Consider the following 20,116-nt stretch of genomic DNA (forward strand, 5'->3'; position numbering starts at 1 on the left):
AATTAATTTGGAAGAAATCAAATTTCTTGTCAAAGTTTGGAGAATCGGCCGAATCAAATAAAAAAAAAAAACCACAGAATAAAATTAGCATATCATATACACCGCATGTGGAACCTCCTAAAAATAAAAACTTACAGAATAGCAATTTTTGCTCACCTCACCTCCTAAAAAAAGTCTGGACCCATTGAAGGGCAGACCAATTGTCTCCGGGACTGCCAGCCTCACACACCACATTAGCACGTATGTTGATCACATACTTCGGCCCTTTGTCACCTCTCTCCTGTCATATGTGCGTTATTCCATGGAGGTCATCAGCAAGGTGGATGGCCTCCATGTGGATCAGGATGTGATGCTAGCTAGCCTAGACGTGGAGGCTTTATATAATTCAATCCCACACAAAAAGAGATGTGAGGTGGAGGTCTCCTTTTTACGTGAAAGGAGTACCCATTACCGGCAGCACAATGAATTTGTGATCACATTAATGCAGTTCATTCTGGAACATAATTCCTTCCTTTTCAATAATAAGATCTATCACCAGGTAAGGGGCGTGGCAATGGGGAGCCCTTGTTCCCCCACGTACTCTAACCTTTACCTGGGTGGTTGGGAGAGGGAGGTAGTGTTCAGTGATGCAATGGGAGATTTCACGTCGTCGATTATCCTATGGCTTAGGTATATCGACGACGTGTTGATCTTTTGGAAAAGTACCAGTGATGAATTTGATCTGTTTGTTCAACGTCTCATTAACAATGATTGGGGTCTTTTTTATACTTCCGAGATCCACCAATCAATGATTATATTCCTGGATTTGACCATTTTTAAGAACGTGAATGGTAACATTGGTACCCGTCTTTTTCGTAAGAAAACGGCGACCAATTCCTTGTTGGAATGGAACAGCTGTCACCCGCATGCACTGAAGTGCGGTATTCCACGGGGTCAATATCCGACGAAATTGCTCATATATGAGTAACTTCAAGATAGCAGCGCATGATCTTAGACACAGGTTTGAGATACCCAGCCGCGGAAATCCGAGCACAATTGACTGACTTAAAAATCCCATACCTTTCTTGGATAGGCAGGAAAAACCTATTGAAAACTTATGTTCTCCCTAGACTGCTTTACCTTTTTCAGACCCTGCCGATCTCCCTTCCCAAATCATATCTGCTACAGGTGCGTAGACTTTTCTCAACCTTTATTTGGAAGAAGACTAGACCTCGGGTAGCTTACACTCTACTATCTCAGCCAATCTCTAGAGGTGGTTTTGGTTTGCCAGATGTGCAGATATACTATTTAGCTAACCTAATGAGGTTACACTCAGAGATATTGAACCCTTTCTCTCGTAAACTGGGATGTCACGTAGTTAATAATTCTTGGGATCCATCCGAACTGGCTAGACTTTGGGTAACCCCGTCATCTGGGGACATTGTTAGCCACAAATTGAACCCTACATTTCTGGGTATTGACAGGGCCTGGAACACGGTTTCCCCTCTCTTGAAGCTCCCTAAAGGCCCTTCTCCCTTCATGCCTATCCGTTTGGTTCCTTATTATTTAAATCATAGCTATAGAGATGACCTTAATTTGTGGCCTAGTTTTAGCAACGCAGTTGTTGGTGATGTGTTAAAAGGTAATGTGACTCCGGAGTTAGATTGCTTGAAATAATCATATAATGTTACCAAGTGGACACCCTCAGGGGCGGACTGAGAACCCTCAGGGCCCCCGGTCAAAAATAAATCAAGGGCCCCCTTACAGGCCCCACCCATGTTCTGCTGCAAGCCCCACACTTGTCCCGCCTCTATGCCCCGCCTCCAGCCACACCCTACACAATCTTTAATAAGATTTCAAAGTTAAAGCGACACAAAAGGCACCCAGACCACTTCAGCTCATTGAAGTGCTCTGGGTACAGTGTCCCTTTTGCAAATCGAGCTGCAATTTTCAAGAGAAACTGCATTGTTTACGTCCCAGCAATATGTCGGCCTCTAATCGCTGGCAGCCACCTGAGGGCTTCCTGGAGTAAAACAGACCTTTGGTCCGGTATCTGACGCTGGACGTCCTCACACTCTGCATGATGACCTCCAGGGTCAGATTTTTCCCCATAGGAAAGCATTGATTCAATGTCAGTCACTTCGGTGCGCAATCCCATCCTGCGGCGCGTGATCCCACAAGACCCGTGACCTACAGCGGCGGGTCTTGCGGGATCACGCGCTGCAGGACGGGATTGCCCACCGAAGTGACTGAACTTATTCCCGCGCAGCCCACAAGTAGCGGAACAATTACAAGAGGGGTGGGGAATAGCCAAATTAAAAAATATTTTGAACCAAAAGGTGTTATGGGGGCTCTGTGGATGGCACTGTTGTGGGGGCTCTGTGGGTGGCACTGTTGTGGGGGCTCTGTGGGTGGCACTGTTGTGGGGGCTCTGTGGGTGGCACTGTTGTGGGGGCTCTGTGGGTGGCACTGTTGTGGGGGCTCTGTGGGTGGCACTGTTGTGGGGGGGGATCTGTGGGTGACACATATATAGCACCTTATGCTATATATGTGTCATCCACAGATCCCCCCATAACAGTGTCGCTGTGAGTGAATGATCCCCAATACAGGGTCTGGGGGCCGGCATCTGGTGTTGTAATGGCAGCGGGGCCCGGTGCAGTCACTGTGTTCTATTACACCGGGCCCCGCTCACTGTAATACTAATATTCATATGTGAACAACTTGAAATCCTCTGCGATCCTCTCCCTCTCTGTACTCACAAACTCAGTAGCAGGCCGGGCGGCAGCGCAACTCACTGACGTCACGCGCCTGCTCCGCCTGCTCCGCCTGCTTCATTCATAAAGTGGGAGGAGCAGGCGCGTGACGTCAGTGAGTTGCGCTGCCGCCCGGCCTGCTACTGAGTTTGTGAGTACAGAGAGGGAGAGGATCGCAGGGGATTTCAAGTTGTTCACATAGGAATATTTGTATTACAGTGAGCGGGGCCCGGTGTAATAGAACACAGTGACTGCACCGGGCCCCGCTGCCATTACCAGGCCAGCATAACATTCGGAATCGGGGTGCTGGGCACAGTGCTCCAGACAAAAAAAAATACCTAGTAGCCATTGGCTCCTGAACTGAAAAATTTAGGAGCCAAATTAAATTTTTAGTCGCCAAATCAAAACTGAATCAAAATTTTGGTATCGTGACAACGCTACGCCGATCAGATTGGCGTAGGGTTGTTTTGATACCAAAGTTTTGATTCGCTTTCATCACCATAAAAAAGTATTGCGATACTCAATACCGTGCAAAAAAATAAAAAACACCAAAAAAAGCTGCATGCATTTCGCATTTTATGAAACGTTCGGCCCATAATAGAACAGTCCTATCCTATTTTTTGGGGTGACAAGGTGACTAAAAATGGTGAATGCTTACCGCATAGGAGATATTTTTTAATAATTTAATAGTTTGGACTTTTCGGATGCAGCGCTATGTAATATGTTTATTTAATTGGGAAAGGGGGGGATTTAAACTTAATATTTTAGGGTACTTTCACGCTAGCGTTTTTCATTTCCGGCATAGAGTTCCGTCACAGGGGCTCAATACCGGAAAAGATGTCTTCAGGTCAGTCTTTTTGACTGATCAGGCAAAAGATAAAACCGCAGCATTCTACGGTTTTATCTCTGGCAAAAAAAACTGAAGATTTGCCTGAATGCCGGATCCATCCTTCCGGTTTAACCGTGCGATTTTCACGCATGGTTGCTAGGATGAAAGTCTATTCACTGTATTATTTTCCCTTATAACATGTTATAAGGGAAAATAATAGCATTCTTTAATGCAGAATGCGTAGTAGAAGGTCAATATAATAAACATTGGTGGCGCAGTGCGCCCCCCCTCCCTAGTATAATAAACATATAAACATTGGTGGCGCAGTGCGCCCCCCCTCCCTAGTATAATAAACATATAAACATTGGTGGCGCAGTGCGCCCCCCCTCCCTAGTATAATAAACATATAAACATTGGTGGCGCAGTGCGCCCCCCCTCCCTAGTATAATAAACATATAAACTTTGGTGGCGCAGTGCGCCCCCCCTTCCTAGTATAATAAACATATAAACATTGGTGGCGCAGTGCGCCCCCCCTCCCTAGTATAATAAACATATAAACATTGGTGGCGCAGTGCGCCCCCCCTCCCTAGTATAATAAACATATAAACTTTGGTGGCGCAGTGCGCCCCCCCTCCCTAGTATAATAAACATATAAACATTGGTGGCGCAGTGCGCCCCCCCTCCCTAGTATAATAAACATATAAACATTGGTGGCGCAGTGCGCCCCCCCTCCCTAATATAATAAACATATAAACATTGGTGGCGCAGTGCGCCCCCCCTCCCTAGTATAATAAACATATAAACATTGGTGGCGCAGTGCGCCCCCCCTCCCTAATATAATAAACATATAAACATTGGTGGCGCAGTGGGAAGTGCCAATGAGGGTTAAAAAAATAAATAAAAATTAACTCACCTCCTCCAATTGATCGCGTAGCAGCCGGTCTGCTGTACTTTCTTCAGGACGCAGGACCTGTGGTGACATCACTGTGCTCATCACATGATCCATCACCATGGTAATGGACCATGTGATGGAGCTCAGTGACGTCACCACAGGTCCTGAAGAAAGTACAGGAGACCGGCAGCTACGCGATCAATTGGAGGAGGTGAGTTAATTTTTATTTATTTATTTTAACCCTCATTGGCACTTCCCACTGCGCCACCAATGTTAATTATACTGGGGGGGGGGGGGCGCACTCAATGTTTATTATACTGGGGGGGGGGGGCGCGCCGCACTCAATGTTTATTATACTGGGGGGGGGGGCGCCGCACTCAATGTTTATTATACTGGGGGGGGGGCGCCACCAATGAAGATAACTGAGCTGTTAATACAAATACAGGAGGCGGGTGCTGGAATCAAATAGCGGCACCCGACCTCTATGACAGGGAGCTGCGATCAGCGGGAGTTAACCCCTTAGGTGCCGCTCCCTGTCATAGAGGTCGGGTGCCGCTATTTGATTCCAGCACCCGCCTCCTGTATTTGTATTAACAGCTCAGTTATCTTCATTGGCCACAGCCCCTCCCCCTGTCCCTCTTATTATTGGCCGCGGCAGCAGCAGCACAGGAGGAGGGAGAGACTCTTCCACTGCGCTGCTGATAATAAATAATATTATTCTGCGGCGGGCCCCCATCCCGCCCGGGTCCTCGGACCATGCCCGAAGTGCCCGACCGGTCAGTCCGCCCCCGGACACCCTTACATTACCTTCACTTTAGTAACATATGTAAGGATTATCTGGCCAGGGTTCAAAAAGATTATATCCCCTCTTGGTATGACACCGTCCTACAATCCCCCATCCCCAGGCGTAAACTACTCTCCAGTTTATACAATAAGGTACTTGAATCTAAGGTAGTAGAGAGGCCTTCCTATATCAGACAATGGGAAAATGATTTGGGATTAAAGGGGTTGTCAGGGATTGGGGACATTGTTGTATATGTACACTAGTCCCCTAAATATTACATTCATGCCTGTCCTACCTTTAACAGACATTTCTGATGCCCCTTTTGCAATTCACAAAATCTCAGCCGGAAGTGCCATTCTTTTAAGGCCTCCTGCACATGACAGTATTTTTTCACGGTCCGCAAAACGGGGTTCCGTTGGTCCGTGATCCGTGACCGTTTTTTCGTCCGTGGGTCTTCCTTGATTTTTGGAGGATCCACGGACATGATAAATGAAAAAAAAATCGAAGTCAAGTTTGCCATTGAAATGATAGGAAAAAACGGCCACGGATCACAGACACGGATCACGGATGCGGATGACAATCTTGTGTGCATCCGTGATTTTTCACGGACCCATTGACTTGAATGGGTCCGCGAACCGTTGACCGTGAAAAAAATAGGACAGGTCATATTTTTTTTACGGCCAGGAAACACGGATCACGGATGCGGCTGCCAAACGGTGCATTTTCCGATTTTTCCACGGACCAATTGAAAGTCAATGAGTCCGAGAAAAAAAACGGAAAACTGAACCACGGACGCGGATGCACACAACGGTCGTGTGCAGAAGGCCTAAGAGTCAGTGACGTACCGGGTCCCTCTCTGCAGAGCGAAGCCTCTTCTTCCGCTTTGCAAGGAGCCCGGTGACGTCACCGTCAGCCAAAGTAATTATTCACAGCGCATGGATGGGCGGTAGCTAGGCAACAAACCGCGCTAAGCCACGCCCCTCTGGTCCGGTGACGTCACCGGGCAGGGCGCTTTATTATCAGTGAAGGAGGCAGAGTTTAGGGGCGTAACTAAGGGGGAGGAATATGTGCGGCAGGAGGCGGCATATGAATCAGGGGGGCGGATGCACGGAGGAGCAGACATACACCAGAAACCACGCGATGCTGCTCTGCGCTGGGACCCAGAAGCTAGTGCGGCAGGAAGTTACCGCACACATAAACATAGATGTCAACAATCAGTGGGGGACTGTCGGAGCACTGCTTATGTCGAAAAATACATAAAAACATCTGGGGGGACCTTGAAACAGCTATTAATAGTGAGTAAACAGTTTTGTAAAAAATATTTTGATCCCGGACAACCCCTTTAAGCTTCACAGATTCAGAGGTAGATAGGATTCTCAGCCACTCACATGGATATTCGCGTTGCATAACGATACAAGAGAATTATTTTAAAGTGGTCACTAAGTGGTACCGTACCCCAGATGTTTGAAATAAAATGTTTCCATCAGTGCCTGAGACTTGTTGGCGGTGCCTTGCAGCTAAGGGCACAGCTTTGCATGTTTGGTGGTCGTGTCCTAGGATTAGTCCGTTTTGGGATGATGTGACTAATGAGATTAAGAGATTATGCCCAGTAGGTGTGACTCTAACGCCCAAAGCTGTCCTCTTAAACTTACCAGAACTGCATTGCCCCCTTAGCAAGCACTCTCTACTCTCGCAACTGATAGCAGCGGCTAAGCTGTTGATCCATCTTAAATGGCTTTCAGATCAGGCCCCTACTTGTCACGGCCACGGTTTTGGCCGTGACTCCTTGGGAGCCGCATACAGTTGCCCGTGGTTTGGGATGTTGTTTCAACCGCAGCTTGAGGCTTGATGTTGTTTGCCTCAAGTGCGGTTGCCGCGGACAACAGGTATGTGTGCGGTCCCTTTGGAGTTTGTGTGCGTGTATGTATGCACTGTCGTTTGTCTGTGTGCACTCTGTGTAGTGTGTGGTGTGCACGGACACCTTTCCTGCACTGTGGTTGCCCGTGGCAACGTTTGTCATTGTGTACATGTGGTGGCAGTGTCCCGGCCTTGGGGCTGACTCCCAGGACACGGTTGCCACCCATGTCATTGCCTGCGGCAACAACCACAGTGTGTTTGTTTGTGTTGGACACTTTCCCTTTAAGTTGGTGTTTTCCCTTTCCTGTGGTGCTGGAAGGGTTAACTCCCTTCCCAGTGTGTGTAATGTCACTGGGTGTGTCTGACCGTTGGGTGTGGCCTCTTAGGCCTATAAAGCCTCTCACTTTGGCATGGCTCAGTAGGTTGCTTCAGTCATGCTTTGCTGTTGCAGCCTCCTGTGATTTCCATCTTCTTGTAAGGGCCACCCTTCCGGTCATAAGTTCTATTACCGTGATGTGTTGTTGATGTCTTGTGTCTTTGGTTTTTGTGCAGCTATGGATGTCCTGGTCCCTGTGTGTCTTCATGTGTGTGCTGTTTACCTTTGTCTGTGTGGACAGCCTTTCCTTAGCACGGGTTCCAGTCAGCAAGGCTGAGACAGGTTTGTGTGGAACTGTTTGGTTCACCTGTCTTATCCTAGTCCTGTTTATGTACCCCCTTCTTCATGCTGCTTGGCCAGTGAGACTCCTGCTCCTCCGTGCCTAGGAGGAGTGGGTTGTCTTACCCTGCTCCTTAGCCCAGGGACCGGTCGGAGGGTAAGTCAGGGATCCGAGGTTCCTGCGCATGGGTCCTCCTACCATCAAGGTCGGCCCATGCAGGTAGGAGACAGGGTCAGCATTAGGGACGCAACAGGAGGTGACCTGCTCCCTGATTCTGTGTTCCTGGCGAGTAGCGACTGGACATCTTCTACCATCGCACGGCTGAGGATTTCCCCCATCCTCAGCCGTGACACTACTGTACAGATGTGGAAAGACAAGGTTCGGGGAATTTGCAGATTTGAGGAGTTATCCAGCTAGGAATCCCTGGCCCATGAAAAATATTTAGTTACCTGGGCATCATGGCTTCAGAAGCCCTAAAGATTACCCTTGATTGGTCCTTGGGCCATGTCCCACCCCTCTCCGTGTAGTTTGGGTCTTATGTCTGTATCATTCTTCCATTCATGTACTGTATCATTGATTTATCATATATCTAGTAATATCTTTGATTATAACTAGCAGCAATTGTGTGATTTTTTGAGATGATTTACTCTGCTTTTATAAGCATGTGTCTAATGCTCTTGTGATCCTGGGGCATGTTGCCCTTCATTTTTTCTGTTGTTATATATGTCTGTTATCTCAATAAACAGAAATTTGAAAGAAAGAGATTCCCAGCCACGGTTTTAAAACAAGCATATCAACATGCCATGAGTAATGATAGGAATGAGTTGTTATATCCACGGGAGAATCTAGGAGGTGGGGATCAGATGCGCATCATAGCAAACTATGACGATGCACATGGCCCGGTTAGGCAAATTTTGAAGCAGTACTGGGGCATTTTGCAAGTTGACCCTGATATTGGACACTTGGTGGAGAATACCCCCTCAATCATGTATCGGAGAGGGAGGAACATCAGGGACTGACTGGTACGCAGTCTTTTACCCCCCCTGTCCTGTCCACCTTTTCTTTTAGGGACCAGTTGTGAGGGACATTCAAATGTGAGGGATGTATCGCATGTGGGTCTATAAAGAGAGTCAGCTCTTTCACCAGCACAACCACTGGTCGCATCTATCGGATCTGATCTTTTATTAATTGTAGATCTACGGATCTGATCTATTATATTACTTGTGTCTGTGGCCTCCAATACGTCGGTAAAGCTATGAGAGAGTAGAGTCGAGCGGACACCTGGATGTTCGGGTTCGGCAGGTTCGGCCGAACTTCAAAAAAAAGTTCGGGTTCGGGACCCGAACTTGACCCCGAACCCCATTGAAGTCAATGGGGACCCGAACTTTTGAGCACTAAAATGGCTGTGAAAATGTCATAGAAAGAGCTAGAGGGCTGCAAAAGGCAGCAAAATGTGCTTAAGAGCATGGCAAATGCACTGCAAACAAATGTGGATAGGTAAATGAATAAAAAAAAACATAAAAGACCTTAAAAAAATAAAAATTAGGAATGATGTAGGAGGAAGAGGTTGAGGAGGCGGTGAATGGGTGGATGTGGCCGTGTAGGCTCATGTGGCGGTCTAGGTAAAAGCGGCGGCGAATGAGGATTAGGTTGCCAACACAGATGTGTGTTATTTTGCATTTTTACATAGGGGTATCCCCCAAAATATTGGGACATACAGTACAGACCAAAAGTGTGGACACACCTTCTCATTCAAAGAGTTTTCTTTATTTTCATGACTATGAAAATTGTAGATTCACACTGAAGGCATCAAAACTATGAATTAACACATGTGGAATTATATACTCAACGAACAAGTGTGAAACTGAAAATATGTCATATTCTAGGTTCTTCAAAGTAGCCACCTTTTGCTTTGATTACTGCTTTGCACACTCTTGGCATTCTCTTGATGAGCTTCAAGAGGTAGTCCCCTGAAATGGTTTTCACTTCACAGGTGTGCCCTGTCAGGTTTAATAAGTGGGATTTCTTGCCTTATAAATGGTGTTGGGACCATCAGTTGCGTTGAGGTGGATACACAGCTGATAGTCCCACTGAATAGACTGTTAGAATTTGTATTATGGCAAGAAAAAAGCAGCTAAGTAAAGAAAAACGAGTGGCCATAATTACTTTAAGAAATGAAGGTCAGTCAGTCAGCTGAAAAATTGGGCTATTTGACCATGAAGGAGAGTGATGGGGTGCTGCGCCAGATGACCTGGCCTCCACAGTCACCGGACCTGAACCCAATCGAGATGGTTTGGGGTGAGCTGGACCGCAGAGTGAAGGCAAAAGGGCCAACAAGTGCTAAGCATCTCTGGGAACTCCTTCAAGACTGTTGGAAGACCATTTCAGGGGACTACCTCTTGAAGCTCATCAAAAGAATGCCAAGAGTGTGCAAAGCAATAATCAAAGCAAAAGGTGGCTACTTTGAAGAACCTAGAATATGACATATTTTCAGTTGTTTCACACTTCTTTGTTATGTATATAATTCCACATGTGTTAATTCATAGTTTTTATGCCTTCATAGTCATGAAAATAAAGAAAACTCTTTGAATGAGAAGGTGTGTCCAAACTTTTGGTCTGTACTGTATAAAAAAAAAGAAAAAAGGAATAAGTGCACTTAAATACGAGGATGGATGGTTGAGGCTGTTAGAACTGTCTATTCTGCACAAGGTACAGACAAGTCTTGTGGGATCCAGGCCTGGTTCATTTTAATGAACGTGAGCTTGTCCACGTTGGCTGTGGACAGGCGACTGCGTCTGTCTGTAATAACGCCTCCTGCCGTGCTAAATACACGTTCAGAGAGAGTACACTGGCTGCAGGGCAGGCCAGCACCTCCAAGGCATACAGGGCAAGCTCTGGCCATGTGGACAATTTGGAGACCCAGAAGTTGAAAGGGGCAGAACCATCAGTCAGTACATGTAGGCGTGTGCACAAGTACTGTTCCACCATGTTGTTCAAATGCTGTTTCCTGCTAACACACTCCATATCAGCAGTTGGGTCCGGTTGTTGCGGCGAGGTGACAAAGCTTTTCCACATGTCGGCCATGCTAACCCTGTCTTCTGAGATGCTGGCGCTAACACAGCTTCGTTGGCGACCTCTTCCTCCTCCCCTGCCTTCGCCTTGTGCTTCCTCTTGTCCTCCGGTGTCAGTCGGGAATGCTCTCAGGAGCGCGTCTACCAGCGTGTGCCTGTAGTCGCGCATCTTCTGATCACACTCCAGTGAGGGAATTAAGGACGGCACATTGTCTTTGTAACGGGGATCCAGCAGGGTGGCCACCCAGTAGTCAGCACACATTAAAATGTGAGCAACTCAGCTGTCGTTGTGCAGGCACTGAAGCATGTAGTTGCTCATGTGTGCCAGGCTGCCCAGAGGTAAGGACAAGCTGTCCTCTGTGGGAGGCGTAACGTCTGCGTCCTCCGTATCCCCCCAGCAACGCATCAGTGATGGGCCCGAGCTGCGTTGGGTGCCACACCGCTGTGAACATGCTTCATCCCCATCCTCCTCGTCCTCCAGTAGTGGGCCCTGGCTGGCCAAATTTTTACCTGGCCTCTGCTGTTGCAAAAAAAACTCCCTCTGAGCCACTTCTAAAAGACCGGCCTGAAAGTGTTAGAGATGACCCCTCTTGCTCCTCCTCCTCCTCGTCCTGGGCCACATCCTCTTCCATCATCGCCCTAAGTGTTTTCTCAATGAGACAAAGAAGTGGTATTGTAACGCTGATAACGGCGTCATCACCACTGGCCATGTTGGTGGAGTACTCGAAACAGCGCAACAGGGCACACAGGTCTCGCATGAAGGCCCAGTCATTGGTGGTGAAGTGGTGCTGTTCCGCAGTGCGACTCACCAGTGCGTGCTGCAGCTGAAACTCCACTATGGCCTGCTGCTTCTCGCACAGTCTGTCCAGCATGTGCGAGGTGGAGTTCCACCTGGTGGGCACGTCGCATATGAGGCGGTGAGCGGGAAGGCCAAAGTTACGCTGTAGAGCAGACAGCCGAGCGGCAGCAGGATGAGAACGTTGGAAGCGCGCACAGACGGCCCGCACTTTATGCAGCAGCTCATGTCGGGGTAGTTGTTAATGAATTTCTGCACCACTAAATTCAGCACATGCTCCAGGCAAGGGATGTGTGTCAAACCGGCTAGTCCCATAGCTGCAACGAGATTTCGCCCATTATCGCACACCACCAGGCTGGGCTTGAGGCTCACTGGCAGCAACCACTCTGTCTGTTGTTCTATACCCCGCCAGATCTCCTGCGCGGTGTGGGGCCTGTCCCCCAAACACATCCATTTCAGAACGGCCTGCTGACGTTTACCCCTGGCTGTGCTGAAGTTGGTGGTGAAGGTCTGTCACTGACCAGATAAGGAGGTGGTAGAAGAGGAGGAGGAAGCCGAGTAGGAAGAGGAGGCAACAGGAGGCAAAGAATGATGCCCTGCGATCCTTGGCGGCGGAAGGACGTGCGCCAAACAGCTCTTCACCTGGGTCCCAGCCGCCACTACATTTAACCAGTGTGCAGTTAGGGAGATATATCGTACCTGGCCGTGCTTACTGGTCCACGTGTCTGTGGTTAGGTGGACCTTGCCACAGATGGCGCTGCGCAGTGCACACTTGATTTTATCCGATACTTGGTTGTGCAGGGAGGGCACGGCTCTCCTGGAGAAGTAGTGGCGGCTGGGAACGACGTACTGTGGGACAGCAAGCGACATGAGCTGTTTGAAGCTGACCGTCTCCACCAGCCTGAATGACAGCATTTCAAAGGCCAGTAGTTTAGAAATGCTGGCCTTCAGGGCCAGGGATCGAGGGTGGCTAGGAGGGAATTTACGCTTTCTCTCAAATTTTTGTTAGATGGAGAGCTGAACGCTTCCGTGTGACACGGTGGAGATGCTTGGTGATGGAGGTTGTGTTGTTGGTGGCACATCCTCTGTTTGCTGGGCGGCAGGTGCCAACATTCCTCCAGAGGCGGAGGAAGAGGCAGAGGCAGCACCAGAAGAGGGAGCAGGAGGGTCCTGAGCCCTTTCTTGGTTTTGAAGGTGCTTACTCCACTGCAGCCCGTGTCTCGCATGTAGATGCCTGGTCATGCAGGTTGTGCTAAGGTTTAGAATGTTAATGCCTCGCTTCAGGCTCTGATGGCACAGCGTGCAAACCACTCGCGTCTTGTCGTCAGCACATTGTGTGAAGAAGTGCCATGCCAGGGAACTCCTTGAAGCTGCCTTTGGTGTGCTCGGTCTCTGGTGACGGTGGCCAGTAGCAGGCGAACTGTTTTGGCGATGGCTGCTCTGCTTTTGCATCCTGCTCCCTCTTTTGCTACGCTGTTGGCTCGGTCTCACCACTGCCTCTTCCTCTAAACTCTGAAAGTCAGTGGCACGACCTTCATTCCATGTGGGGTCTAGGACCTCATCGTCCCCTGCATCGTCTTCCACCCAGTCTTCCTCCCTGACCTCCTTTTCGGTCTGTTTCCTGATGAGGACATGGGAATACCACCTCAGCACGTCTCTGATGATGACGAAACACAGGTGCCAACTGCTGCGTCTTTCTGCAGTGTGCAGACCGAAAAGGAGGTCAGGGAAGAAGACTGGGTGGAAGACGATGCAGGGGACGATGAGGTCCTAGACCCCACATGGAATGAAGGTCGTGCCACTGACTTTCAGAGTTCAGAGGAAGAGGCAGTGGTGAGACCGAGCCAACAGCGTAGCAAAAGAGGGAGCAGGGTGCAAAAGCAGAGCAGCCATCGCCAAAACAGTTCGCCTTCTACTGGCCACCGCGTCAGTGCATTCTATGTCTTCTACCCCTGGGGAAGGGATAGGTGGATGCCCTTTTGGAAACCCTGCCAGCAGAGTCTTCAAACAGAATAAGAGACTGCTGAATGACTTGAGGCTAAGACAGGTTCCCTGATATGTATGGGGGTGATGTGACAGACTGATGGGCATGGGTTTCAGGCGCCACCTGTGCGCTTTCTGCAGAAGACTTGGTGGGAGATAATGTGAACGTGCTGGATCTACTGTCGGCCACCCAATTGACTAGCTCCTGTACTTGCTCAGGCCTTACCATCCTTAGAACGGCATTAGGCCCGACCAAATATCGCTGTAGATTCTGGCGGCTACTGGGACCTGAGGTAGTAGGTTCAGTAGGACGTGTAGCAGAACAACCACGTCCTCTCCCTGCACCAGAGGCTCCACCAACACCAACACCACGACCATGACCGAGTCCCTTATTAGATGTTTGCCTCTTAGTTAGCATTCATCAAGAAAAGTAAAAAGTGGTTAAGTCTGTTAAAAATAATTAACTGCCAATAAAAACGCTGATGTAGGGTATTGCACTCAAATATTTTTTTTTAACTCTATATGACAGCGGTATTTGTGGCCTAAATTTCACAGTAACTTATGCACCTCTAATCCCAGATGTGCAGTATATCAGAGTGTTTTTTAACCCCAGTAAGCAAAAAGCTGTATTTGTGGCCTAAATTTCACAGTCACTTATGCATGTCTAATCCCAGATGTGCAGTATATCAGAGAGTTTAACCCCAGTAAGCAAAAAGCCGTATTTGTGGCCTAAATTTCACAGTCACTTATGCACGTCTAATCCCAGATGTGCTGTATATCAGAGGGTTTTTTAACCCCAATAAGCAAAAAGCCGTATTTGTGGCCTAAATTTCACAGTCACTTATGCACGTCCAATCCCAGATGTGCTGTATATCAGAGGGTTTTTTAACCCCAGTAAGCAAAAAGCCGTATTTGATAGTTGTGGACAGAGCACTCAAAGAAAGCCGGGACCATGTCATTATACAGAAAATACAATTTTATTTGTTTATGCTAGTGGTCAGCAATCAATAAAATCAATAAAAGGGTAGCAGCATAGAGTGTAGACAAATATTTGACTCTATATATAATAGCAACACAATAAAGATATTAACAATACATTCGATAGCAGCCAAGGTAGTAAAGATAAATATTGTTAAATTGGGGACAGTGCAATTTATCAGAAAATGACAGATAATATTAGATAAAATATTCGATTAAATATTTGACCCAATGTCCATGTGAGGGGTATATATCCCCTAAAAAAAGTCAATGGAATAATCGATCCCATCAAAAGTTCTGCAGAGCAACGTTCAATTAGCTCCAATAAATTTCGAGACCAAGAACAATATTCATATGATGATTTCCCCACACCTGAAACGTCTAATCCTAGATGTGCAGTATATCAGAGGGTTTTTTAACCCCAGTAAGCAAAAAGCCGTATTTGTGGCCTAAATTTCACAGGCACTTATGCACGTCTAATCCCAGATGTGCAGTATATTAGAGGTTTTTTTTTAACCCCAGTAAGCAAAAAGCTGTATTTCTGGCCTAAATGTGACACTCACTTATGCACCTATAATCCTAGATATGCACTATATGAAACAGATGGGTTTTTTTTCACCCCAGTATGCCCCAGTAAACAAAAAGCCGTATTTGTGGCCTAAATTTCAGTCACTTATGTACGTCTAATCCGAGATGTGCAGTATATCAGAAGGTTTTTTAATCCCAGTAAGCAAAAAGCTGTATTTTTGGCCTAAATGTGACACTCACTTATGCACCTATAATCCTAGATGTGCACTAGATGAAACAGATGGGTTTTTTTCACCCCAGTATGCCCCAGTAAGCAAAAAGCCATATTTGTGGCCTAAATTTCACAGTCACTTATGCACGTCTAATCCCAGATGTGCATTATATCAGGGTTTTTTTTAACCCCAGTAAGCAAAAAGCCGTATTTGTGGGCTAAATTTCACAGTCACTTATGCATGTCTAATCCCAGATGTGCAGTATATCAGAGGGTTTTTTAACCGCAGTAAGCAAAATGCTGTATTTCTGGCCTAAATGTGACACTCACTTATGCACCTATAATCCTAGATGTGCACTATATGAAACAGATGTTTTGTTTTTTTCACCCCAGTATGCCCCAGTATGAGAAAGCCGTATTTCTGGCCTAAATTTCACAGTCACTTAAGGAGCGATAATCCTAGATGTGCACTATATGAAAAAAATGTATTTTTTTAACCCTAGTGTCTCAAAGTAGTATTTCTGGACTTGCAGACATGCAGATATCCTGTGCAGGTGCACTATAGTTGCATAAAATGGCTGCCAATTATGTATTGATATTGACTAACTGAAGGAAAAAAAGTTTGTTTTCAGTAGTAGTTGGCTCAGGGCAGGCTTAAAACAATTGTGCACTGCACCCACAAAACACATTTGCTGTAGATCGCTGAGTAAAGAAGCAGTTCTTCATAAGATTTCTCACTGATCTCTCCCTCACAGCAGCTGCAGCCTATCCCTGCACTAATCCAAGCAGAGTGACGGGCGGCGCTACGTGACTCCAGCTTAAATAGAGGCTGGGTCACATGCTGCAGTTGGCCAATCACAGCCATGCCTATAGTAGACATTGCTGTGATTTCCTTTTGGGGCAAGTAGTATGATGCTTGTTGATTGGCTGCTTTGCAGCCTTTCAAAAAGCACCATAAAAATCGCTGAACCACAAACTCGAACCCGAACTTTTACGTAAATGTTCGGGTTCGAGTCCGGGTGCCGAAAAACCTAAAGTTCGGTACGAACCCGAACTTTACAGTTTGGGTTCTCTCAACTCTAGGAGAGAGGTTAGGCGACGTGTTGGGGAGCATTTAAATAGTGTCAAGAACGAGGCAGACACCCCGGTGGCTAGGCACATGACAGAGTATCATGCTAGTGACCCTGCAGCCATATGCTTTCAGGGGATTGAGGTCATTCAGCCGTCCCCAAGGGGTGGGGACTTTGATAAACATGTTCTCTAGAAGGAGGCTCAATGGATTTTCAGATTACAGACTGTAAGACCACAAGGCCTGAATGACCATATATCCTTTATGTGCTTCTTGTGAATTTACGGAATATTGCTTACAATTACCCCTATGACGCTGTAGTGATCCATATAGGTATATAAGTTTATTATACTCATTCCATATAATTAGGAGACATGACCTCAGTGATAGGGTTCGCTCTGTCTATGAATTTTGGTATGAGCGGCCCCTGAGGAACCCATTGTCTGGGGGAAATGTGTTGGGGTATGAGAACCCGGTTAGGGCCATTTAGGGTGTGATGAGGTATGAGGACCCTTTAGGGCCATTTAGGATGTGATAGCCCAGGTACGAGGACAGAGAGTCCCCACCATTAGGGGCCATCTCTGGGCTGAGCTACATTATAGGGTGATCTTAGGGAAAGAATTCCCTACCCTACACCTCGAAATGTACCTTTAACATCAATAATGATTATTTGGAGTATATATTTATTTGGTAGATTACATGTATGTTATATTATATGACTATTGACCGTCACTTGACTTTTTGGGGAATTGATTTTTAGCAAGGGATAATAAAGTGTATTGATTTTAAAGGGTCTTTTTGTTTTGTGCTGGAATTTGTTTTGAGATTTGATGACTCAGTTATAGGACATTTAATATTGGTAATTGCTGGATTTTTGGTTTGGATTTGTGATTATGGCCGGTTTCCTTACAGGAATAGTGTTCACTGAGGCCTTTATTGATGAGGCCAGGGATATCTTTTCAGAAAAGGACATCCCAGGACTTGCCACCTCTGCCACCCGTAAATTAGCCTTCAGAGATTTATACTCGGGATATAAAGATAACATTAAATCCTAGTGGGAAATAAAATCTCTGGAGAGCTTTCTAGAAAATAGTACCCAAAGGACTCTGTATCCCCATCATACCAGCACCACGTATCTCCTCCCCCTCCCTGACTATAAGGAAGAAAAACTGTTATTTGAGAAAACATCAGCAAAATTACAGGAGTTGATTGACATAGCTTTAAAATTTAAAATAGACTCTGATTTTAACAAACGAGAGTCGTCACTACTAGTGATGAGTGGCAGGGGTCATATTCGAATTTGCGATACTTTGTAAATATTTTGTAGAAAATTTGTTGAATATTCGCAAATTCAAAAATTTGTTATATTCTACATATTTTTTACCTGAAAAATCGGCATGGTAATGATCGCGTAATATGTAAATATTACGCGATCAATACAGGCATGGGTCAAAAACTAATATATAGCACTATAGAATTTAGTGCTATATATTAGTTTTTTTGAATATTCGTAATTTTTTTCCATTGGAAGTCATTATTCCTCCCTGCTTAAGTTACTTAAGCAGGGAGGAATCATGACTTCAGATGGAAAAAAATGATGAATATTCTAAAAAACTAATATATCGAGCAATATAGCTAATATAATGCTATATTCGTTTTTCAGAATATTCTTAATATTCTAAAACAAGAATATATAGCAATATAGTGAATATTCAAAAATAAAACAAATATATGAACTTCAGATGAGGAAAAAATTACAACTATTAGACAAAGAAGATTATAGCACTATATTAGCTAAATTGCTCTACATTTGTTTTTTTTAAATATTTGCTATATTGCTATATATTCTTGTTTTAGAATATTACGAATATTCTAAAAAAATTATATATAGCACTATATGGAATATATGAGTTTTTTTAGAATATTCGTCTTTTTTTTTTTCAATCTGTACAGTTGTTCCACTTCGGCATACTCCTCCCCAACAAGCGTCCCTGTCACCATAGGAATGCCTGGGGGTTAGAATATACCATTGAATCTAAGTTTTCACGATCTCACTGAGATCGTGAAAACTCTGATCCGATGGTATATTCTAACCCTCAGGCAAGCATTCCCGTCACCATGGGAAGGCCTGGAGGTTAGAATATACCATCGGATCTGAGATTCAATAGTATATTCTAACCCCAGGCGTTCCCATAGTGACGGGGACGCTTGTCGGGGAGGAGTATGCCGAAGTGGAACAACTGTACAGATTGAAAAAAAAAAATTCCATATAGTGCTATATATTAGTTTTTTTGAATATTCGTCATTTCTCCCATCTAAAGTTATGATTCCTCCCTGCTTAAGTTGCTTGTGGGCCAATGACTCAATTCAAGGAGAATAGAGCATATAATCTGGAAAATAAAAACATAGTCCCATCAGGTTCAGAGATTTCTTCCTTTGACATTGATCTATCCGACACAGAGATACAACAGAGGACAAAGAGTGGAGGTTTTAGCAGAGAGGGGTGTTTACACCTAGGAAACAGGGGAGAAGATGGCAGAGAGGGGGGAGACGAAGACGGAATACACAGGGAGGAAACTTCCCTACTACCTTATCCTTTTCCTCTTCCTCTGCCCCACAGGGCAATACTCCAATTCCTTCTTCTTTTTTAGAGAAGAATCAAACACCTTACCAGTTACGAGATCAAGGCAGGGTGGGTGAGAACAGGACTCCCTCGACTACTTACAGATCGTAAATCTTATGACACATACACTGAGTGAGATAGAGACTAATGTGTTGAAGAAAAGGTTGTCATTTGTACCTACGACCAACTTTATCATTTTTACATGGGTCAAAGATCTTCATCTTTTTTTGTAGAAAACTGAAGTGGCATACATTTTTTAGACACACTAATAGACAGACATGTGAGAAATTGGAGTTAAGTAAAAGTGACCTCTCAGATCTGCAAGTCCTTATGGACTTGGGGGAAGAACATAGAAACATAGAATGTGTTGGCAGATAAGAACCATTTGGCCCATCTAGTCTGCCCAATATACTGAATACTATGAATAGCCCCTGGCCCTATCTTATATGAAGGATGGCCTTATGCCTATCCCATGCATGCTTAAACTCCTTCACTGTATTTGCAGCTACCACTTCTGAAGGAAGGCTATTCCATGCATCCACTACTCTCTCAGTAAAGTAATACTTACTGAAATTACTTTTAAACCTTTGCCCCTCTAATTTAAAACGATGTCCTCTTGTAGCAGTTTTTCTTCTTTTAAATATTCTCTCCTCTTTTACCTTGTTGATTCCCTTTATGTATTTTAAATTTTCTATCATATCCCCTGTCTCGTCTTTCTTCCAAGCTATTCACCGACCTGAAAACAAAGAATACTAAGATGCCACCTCCATTTAATTATGAACACATAGACTTCTTTCTCCAATTAGTTATTTCTGACCTTGAACGTCTTGACAATATACGCCCCAAGGGGTTCAATCTATCTATAAAGGAAATGGAGGCATTGCGAGCATTGGAGAAGGATAACTCTATTATTATCAAACTGTCTGACAAAGGTGGGAAATTGGTTGTGGTAGATCATGGGGAATATGAGAAAATTTGTTTTTTGACATGTTGAAAAATAGGGAGGCCATCTTGGATACTGTCTTGAATAGGAAGGTCATTAGTGAGACTGAATATAAATATCTACTTCCAAACACTACATAAATGACTTTTTATGGACTACCGAAG

The sequence above is a fragment of the Bufo bufo genome, chromosome 1, assembly GCF_905171765.1.
Source record: "Bufo bufo chromosome 1, aBufBuf1.1, whole genome shotgun sequence".
Lineage (NCBI taxonomy): Eukaryota > Metazoa > Chordata > Amphibia > Anura > Bufonidae > Bufo > Bufo bufo.